The sequence below is a fragment of the Nothobranchius furzeri genome, chromosome 11, assembly GCF_043380555.1.
Source record: "Nothobranchius furzeri strain GRZ-AD chromosome 11, NfurGRZ-RIMD1, whole genome shotgun sequence".
Classification (NCBI taxonomy): domain Eukaryota; kingdom Metazoa; phylum Chordata; class Actinopteri; order Cyprinodontiformes; family Nothobranchiidae; genus Nothobranchius; species Nothobranchius furzeri.
The window spans coordinates 52,524,853-52,533,079 of NC_091751.1; positions in this window are offsets into that span (position 1 = coordinate 52,524,853).

Sequence of the window (8,227 nt, forward strand, 5' to 3'; positions counted from 1 at the left end):
CCATTTACACCTGCCAGAGAGGGAAACACAGAGAGAGCGCCTTTCTGACAAGGAGAATTTCCATAGTCACACACACACACACACACACACACACACACACACACACACACACACACACACACACACACACACACACACACACACACACCTGATGTGGAGTGCAGGAGTTGAAGCTTCATGTCAGGCTGAACTTCCACAAAGTGGCAGGTACAACATGTTTACATGACAGAGGTGCTTTAAATGTTATTTTGAGGGTTGATGGGATAAGTCATTTGTATACAGCAGCACGTTTATAATGTCACAAGGCAATGCTTAGAAGGAGACGCTGATGTTCGGTGGCAACAATGAATCTGAGAGCGGGTTAGCTTGACACAAGACACAACAATGCAGCACTTCGGGGATGGTTGTCACAGTTTAGTTCAAACTTTTAAATTAAGTAGAAATTCATAGAACTGATCACTGGACCTTATTGCCATTTCCAAACAAACTTCAGGAGATGTTTTTTTATGCTTTCTTGGATGTTTTCTTATTTTATGTACCTTTCAAAAGGGTACTTTAAAACCTATTAGAATTTAATTTATCACTTCATTAACTTTCTGGCATAAATGCAATCTACCCTTACAAGAAAGGGGATCGAAAACATTGTGACATTCTCAAAACCTTGGTAATCCCCTTCATTATGAACGACGATCTGATTTGGGTTCACAAGTATTAATGCATGTTCTCCCTGTGCATGCGTGGGTTCTCTGCAGGTACTCCGGCTTCCTCCCACAATCCAAACACAGGATGGTCAGGTTGACTGGTTTCTCTAAAATTGTCCTTAAGTGTGTGTGTGTGTGTGTGTGTGTGTGTGTGTGTGTGTGTGTGTGTGTGTGTGTGTGTGTGTGTGTGTGTGTGTGTGTGTGTGTGTGTGTGTGTGTGTGTGTGTGTGTGTGTCCTTGGCTGTTTGTCCTGTGTGTCTGTGTGTTGCCCTGCAATGGACTAACAACATGTCCAGGGTGTACCCCATCTGTTTGCCCAGAGATTGCTGAAGATGGGCACCAGCCCCCCACGACCCTGCATGGACAAGCGTTTATAGTGGACATTTACTATAATATAATATAATATAATATAATATAATATAATATAATATAATATAATATAATATAATATAATATAATATAATATAATATAATATAATATAATACAATATAATATAATATAATATAATATAATATAATATAATGTAATAAAATATAATATAATATAATGTAATATAATATAATATAATATAATATAATACAATATAATATAATATAATATAATATAATATAATATAATATAATATAATGTAATATAATATAATATAATATAATGTAATATAATATAATATAATATAATATAATATAATATAATATAATATAATACAATATAATATAATATAATATAATATAATATAATGTAATATAATATAATATAATATAATGTAATATAATATAATATAATGTAATATAATATAATATAATGTAATATAATATAATATAATATAATGGTACATTAGTCAATTCCCAGTTCCTTATTCCACACTAGTCAATTGTAACATTCATCAGCAAACATGTTTTATGGTTATTGTTTCATGCACCACACATGAAAGGGTTCATGCCTTAGAAAAGTATTTATGGCAGTTAATTGTGTCAAAAAAAACATTTAATCAATAATGATTATATTTCAACATGATGCGGATGCCATCTTTCTGTAATGTGTTGTTTTCTGCTGATAATTCTCACATTTCATTTCCCACGAAAACAAAAATAAAATCTGTGTGTGCTTTGTTTTTGTCACGTTTCCATTGTAACAGTATAGATTGAACAGAATAAAGGCATATACTTATGTGACAGTATAACTTTTGTTCATTGTAAAAGAAAGCAAAAGCAACCAAGGCAGAGCGATGCTGTGGAGGTGTTGAATGAAGGCTGGATGACAGTACAGAACAGATGAGATGGGGCAGCTGAGGAGTATTTTGTAGATGAGATGTTGCAGGAGGAGGGGGTGGTGGTGAAGCGGAATAGTGAACAGGGAGGGAGGGGGTGAATCTAGGCCAGTGTCCAGACTCAGAGCACCAAAGGCCTCGTGTCCCTGGATGCTCCATGTCAGCCCTCTGACAGGAGAGATGGGACTATAACAGAGTTTTCCACCACCAGACGCTCCCCATCTCCTCTGAAGAATACCCCCTCTCCTTCCTTCTTCCTCCTCCTCCTTGACACACTCACCAGTCAGAGTTTGAGGAGAGAAATGCACTCGTTACAATAAGGAGGGCACATGGCATGGGACCTGAGGCTTTGAGTGCCGCCTCCTCCACACTCTCGGTAGAATTGGGATCTTTCCTGCAAGTACTGAGCATCTCTAAAGTTGATGTGCAGTAAACAGAATTTCTGAGGCAAGCTGCCGCCGAGGTGCATGGCCATACAACATGAGTTCGCTTCTCGCTGGCCAAATAAAGACGAGTCCCTCATAAAATAATCTGAATCCTCCCCTTTAGTTCTCTGCACTCTTTGTTTCCGTCCGTTCTGCTGCTGGCTCCTGCCTCGCAGACAAAGCCGACTTATTGTTGGGCTTAATCAGGTGGTCTGTTACCTAGGCAATTAAAGCCTTGTTAGAGATATAAAACCTTGAAACTCAAATGGAGAGTCCCCAGTGAGAGAAATCACAGAGCAAATCCTTAAACCAAACAACCTTCCAGTGGGACTGTGTCTTCTCTGAGGAGAGATGTTTAATTATGTCTACTTGTTTGGGGGTGAAGGAGGGAAAAAAGTCATTCACTCCCTCTTGTTTGATTTTAAAGCTTGTGAGAATTTAATGGAATTAATTTTAGTGGTGTTATGATGTTTTTTACTTTCTCGATTGACTAAATGTGGCATATATCAGACTCTATGCTATATATATATATATATATATATATATTTTGTCATTGGTTGAGAAAGATAACCAAAATCTAAAGATCTTTTAAAATAAAAAAAATAAAGAGTTCCTTCAGAAATAAATTGTTTTAGTGTTCCTAATCTTATTTAATGAATTAATCTTTAAGATACTGTTGCTAAACATGAACCATTTATCATTTATTCCCAATTGATGCAAAACACCTCTTTTTTTATTGTTAACTCTCCAAATCTAGGCCAACTATTTCCCCAGATGAATGTTTCTTTTAAAAAAAAGCTGCATATTTGAGCAAAAAGAAGTGATAATTTACCATTATTTAATGATCTCCCATGCACTTTACTCCACACATGGCGTAGTCAGCGACAACAGCTGTGCAGGACGCTGATGGGCTTGTGTCGGAGTTTTAACGTCTTCGCGTCACCTGACTCCGTCCATCGTGACTTCTTTCTCTTCTCCCTCTAAAACACAATTCCTGCTTTTTTTCCATCCCTGTCTCTCTTCATCTTCTACTATTTTCAGTTTCTTCTTACCCCACTGACACAATCCTCTAAACGGACCTGGCATAGATCCCACTGTCTAATGAAGGTGTGTGTGTGGGTGGGGGGTGGGGGGGTGAGACCTTCTTTGGGACCCACTAATCAACTCACAGCAAAGCCCAGGCCCAGATATCCTGGACAGGTGAGTCAGAGCCCTCACCCCCCACCCCCCACCCTACTTTCACTAAGGGTCAAATCTGCTCCATCCTTTACGCCCCAGTCGCTCCTGCAGCCCAGAGTCCCTCGTTGCCTGCTTTGGTTGCTGGTGTCTTCATTGGGGCCTCTGTGGGAGGAAGCATCTGCTCTGCCAGGGGAGCCTCCTGAAAGCACCCTCTGCCAGCCACGGGAGCGTTAACCTTTTCCTTTAATTAACAGTGTCCCGACTCCTGCCACCGTGGTCCGGAGAGAGGCTTTTGCAACTGTAAAAGAAGAGGGAGAGTCATCCGGGGAGCAGAAGAGGTGTTGGATTGGTGGCGGCAGTGAAGGTGAGAGGAGTGAGAAAGAAGGAAGAGGAGGAGGAGGGCGGATGAATAATGCTTGCATGGCCTGGGAGTCAGGGTTCTTCTAATCCTTCAGAGCCTACCTCATCCACATGCCTTCACACAACCACAACACACCATCCTACTCAGCCGCCTATTTTCCAGGGACAATGCTGAAATAAATTGGGCATTCTGATGGGAAGATGTAGGTATTTTTAATTTGCTAGACAGCTCAGTGGGCTTACAGCAACCTCTCATTTGAGCCCCAGTTATTGGTATTTTGCAAATGCGTGCAACAGTCAAAGAAAACTTTGTTTTCCCTTTACTTTGCCCTTATACGTTTAATTCTAGCTATGTTAATTGTATCCAAGGCATCTGTGATATGGTTTTGTTTAATAATAGAGTGATAATGGGGTCTTAATGCTTCACTAATGTGCTAAATTCACTGTGAGATCCGCTGACGCTGAAAACCAGACATTTTCTGATGTGTGTAAAATGCCCTGTGTGATGAGGGTCTGCAAAGCTACAGCATACTTAACTACCAGCAAGTATGGAGGTGAGTGGCTGTGATCCCATCTTAAAGGAAAGATCTCCTTATGAGCGCGTGATAATGAGCAAGACAATTTTTCACTTACAAAGAAAAAGGAGAAAGGTTCGCTTTCGCTTTCTTTCATCTCGTGCGGCACTGCCAGGTGGGGAAATGCTCCATCTTTCTCCGGGAGATTTTTGGTTTTTATGTTAATCTTGGCCCAAGGTAGCATCTCCCCAGGGGGGTCCTTCTTCCCTGGTGTGTTCATGGTGGTCACCCTTTAGGCTGTAGAGGTCAGAGCTTTTTGAGGAGGACATGAAACAAATAGGAATATTTTTGATCACAGCGTGCAGCCATCCCATTGTGGTTCAGTTGTGTTCTTTGTGCCAACGAGCTATCGTGTTATCGATAAACAAGCTGGTCTGGTGGAAGAAATCCACAAACGGAGCATTTTCTGGCCAAAACATGCAGAAAATTCAACACCCATGCTATGAAATGATGTTATAATGCCATCATGCGTGCATTTTTACACATCATGTGAGGTAAATGTGAGGACCGGGCATCTTTGTGACCTCAGTTTCATGATTGAGTGAGGAAAGGTGGGGGAACTGCCAAGACCTTCTCCTCGTGAAGACCCAAAGCAAGGGCACTATCTCCCCAACCCCATAGATCAGCCAGGCCTGAATGTCAAACCGCACAGCAGCCGCCGCGGTGCCAGGAGTCCCCCCACTCACTCCCTCTCTGGCCTGCTGTCTGGTGACACCGCTGCGCTAATGACCTGGTTTGGGATTCGCTCCGTGGGGCTCCTTGGCTGGGGATCATGGAAGTTGCGGATATCCAGCTGGAAGGTCACGATGGACGATGACCACTCGCTTCCTTCTATTTTTGCGACATCCTTTGGTTTGTTGGTTAAACATGTGCAACAAGACCTCACCAATACTGCACCATTGGTTCGTTGATGTATGTGTATATAAATAAATATAGAGGAAAAGTGTTTGTTTGGACTGCATACATATGATAATTTCTTGATCCAAAGTCTAATTGCTCAACAATTTGGATAACAGCAAAGTTGGAAAGCAGAACTCGCGCCTTGCTTGCCAACTCTGAAGCCTTGTGATTGTTAGCTCTCCATGTAATTTTTGTTCTTTTTTAATCAGTTTGCTGCTAGAGAACGTCTCGGGGCTCAGAGGGCAGTGTTTTCAGTCGCTCGCGATCTTGACTTCACGTTTTTCCCCTCAGCCTCAGGAGTTTGGCGTGTTGTAGCAAAGTGTAAAGCCTCCGGGGAGGGTTTCTTCGTGGTGTTCGGGGGGCATCGTCTCGACCTCGCTCATGCCTGGTGTGGGTGGCATCCAACTGGGGAGGCTCACAACGGAGAACAAGACTGAAGATTGTGATGCTTCTGGTGGGCTCTCTCAGGACCCAGCCTTTTTCCAGGGTCATGCATTCCAGCAATCTCTGTAATTATAAGCAAGGAAAGGAGAAAAAAAAGTTGAGTCTTCTGCCTTTCTCAAAATGAGCGTGCCCTGCTCCTCAAGGGAAACATTCACATGTCTGAGTTTCAGTAGCTGGATGGGTTTTAATGAGGCAAGTCAAATGTGTGTGTGTGGTCGGTGCACACGCATGTCTGTGCATCTGCCCTCTTCTAACGAGCGTAATTGACCAACGGTGTTTTTAAGCCACCGTTTTTTACCATTTCTCCGAGTACTCCGCTAAATAGCCTACAGTGGTTGTTATTTCTACAGGAGACGCTTTGCTGGGATTGAAAACTTTCTGTAAATTTTAAACTTCATTTGCTACTTTTGTCCCTTTTTAAAGCTGGTGAGTGGTCAGAGCCAAGTGAACATAGGGTGAGCAGGGGCACAGGTCAAGAAGAACTACTGAAGGAACACCCCAGGGTCTGGAATTCCACGGGGGAACGTTTCACCCTGCTGAGAGGCAGATTGAAAGCTCTAGTGCTGCAGCACAGACGTGTGGCATCTCAAGGTCTAACCGAAAAAAAAATAAATAACAGCTCAGTTTTACTACAAATACCCTTCCAAGTCTTTTCATGCTCAATAGCATCTCAACGGCTTGTAGCCACAGAAGGACAGCACAATTAGAGATCTACTCACGCTTTTCATGTGAACAACGAGATTTTTGCAGGAGCGTGTGCTGATAGGTGTTTGTGTTTGAGTAAAACCTACTTTTTATCATCTTTGCATGATTCCCTTTTTCCTCTCCCAGCAGAGGCGAAACAAAAAAAACTAATATTGTTGATACATAAATATATATTTATTGTGCCTATTTGCTCCCAAAAATGTACATTTGATTCTCTTTTCCATATTTATGAGGTTATTCCTGAGGGGAGATACGTCATGTCAGGCAGTTTTTTGGAGCATCACGAGCAACATTCCTCACATGAGATTTCAAAACTACTTGAAGAAGAAAAAAATTACTTCTAAGGAAGAATGCACTTTACTTAGAGACTCAACTGTGCATGCTCTGAGTCAAGTCAGGCCTCACTTTGTCACTAATGAAAGTAGCAAAGAGCCCTGGAGGACCCGGGAGCTCTGCTTGTTTGTGTTTGAGAGTATTCAAGTGATATGGCAGGGTGGAGATTAGGGGGGGGTGTAAGGTGCCAAAACTTTGGGAGATCTGTCTGACAGAGTGCCGAGACGCTGAGCGGGAACTTTGGAGCAATTGTTAACATTGAAGTTTTAAGGCAGCTGAGACCTCCTGACAGATTCTGAGCACCTTCCAATAGATGTTTTACATGTTTGTGTTTACCAGCACTACTGTAGCTTGTGAGGGCGCCGGATTTACCAAAGCGCATCGTGTCAATCTGTGTCATGCTTGTTTCTTATTGATCTTTGGAGATCGTGTCGCAGCAGCGCGCCAGTTTTGGGGAATTAGTTGCAAAGCAAAAAACGGCGTGGATGCAATCACAAACCGAGCAGAGAGAATGAAAGGATTAACATCACAAGTAGGTCAGACATTTATAACACTTAAATCTGGTGTCTGTCACTGATCGGAGAAATAACAAAGAATCTTGACGCATTCTGAATCCTCTAACGTCATTATAGGAGCTCCAGATAGAGACGTATGGTACCCTATAGAATAAGAGCGAGCTCAAGATGCACTTACATCATTAACTTTTACAGCTATAGTTAACTTTTATTATAGCAAATTTGCTAAATTAGACTTATGCCACAGTAAGGGCTATCAAAGGTTGCTGCTAATTTTCCTTCTCTTACAGCTTCATGTATATAGAGTTGCCCTTTTGACTTTTCCTCCCCTTCCCAGTAGATCCGTGCGCTCCCCTCTTCCATTTGCCTCTGTGAATCAGTCCAAATCGAAAAGCTCTGAGAGTGGGAAGAGCTGTTGCTTGCGTGTGTGTGTGTGCGTGCGTGTGTGTGTGTGTGTGTGTGTGTGTGTGTGTGTGTGTGTGTGTGTGTGTGTGTGTGTGTGTGTGTGTGGACGGGGGCCTCTGGCAGAGGCTAGATCCAGCCTGCAGAGGGGAAAAGAGCAGAATGAGAAGCCCACTGCAGGACTCCTCTCTGGATCTCATTTTCACATAGCAGGGGGAAGTTATGGGGCCTGGGTGTCCTGGCGCACCTTTGAAGTGCAAAAAGTAGAAGAAGAAAACGGACTGAAGAAATAAAGTTTAAGAAAGAAAACAAGAAATAAGATTTTTAAATATATTTTTAAATAATTAAACATCAAAATGTGAAATAAGTGTATGTTTAGATTTTGAAATTTGACCAATTTCAAGCTTTTTAATGAGATCA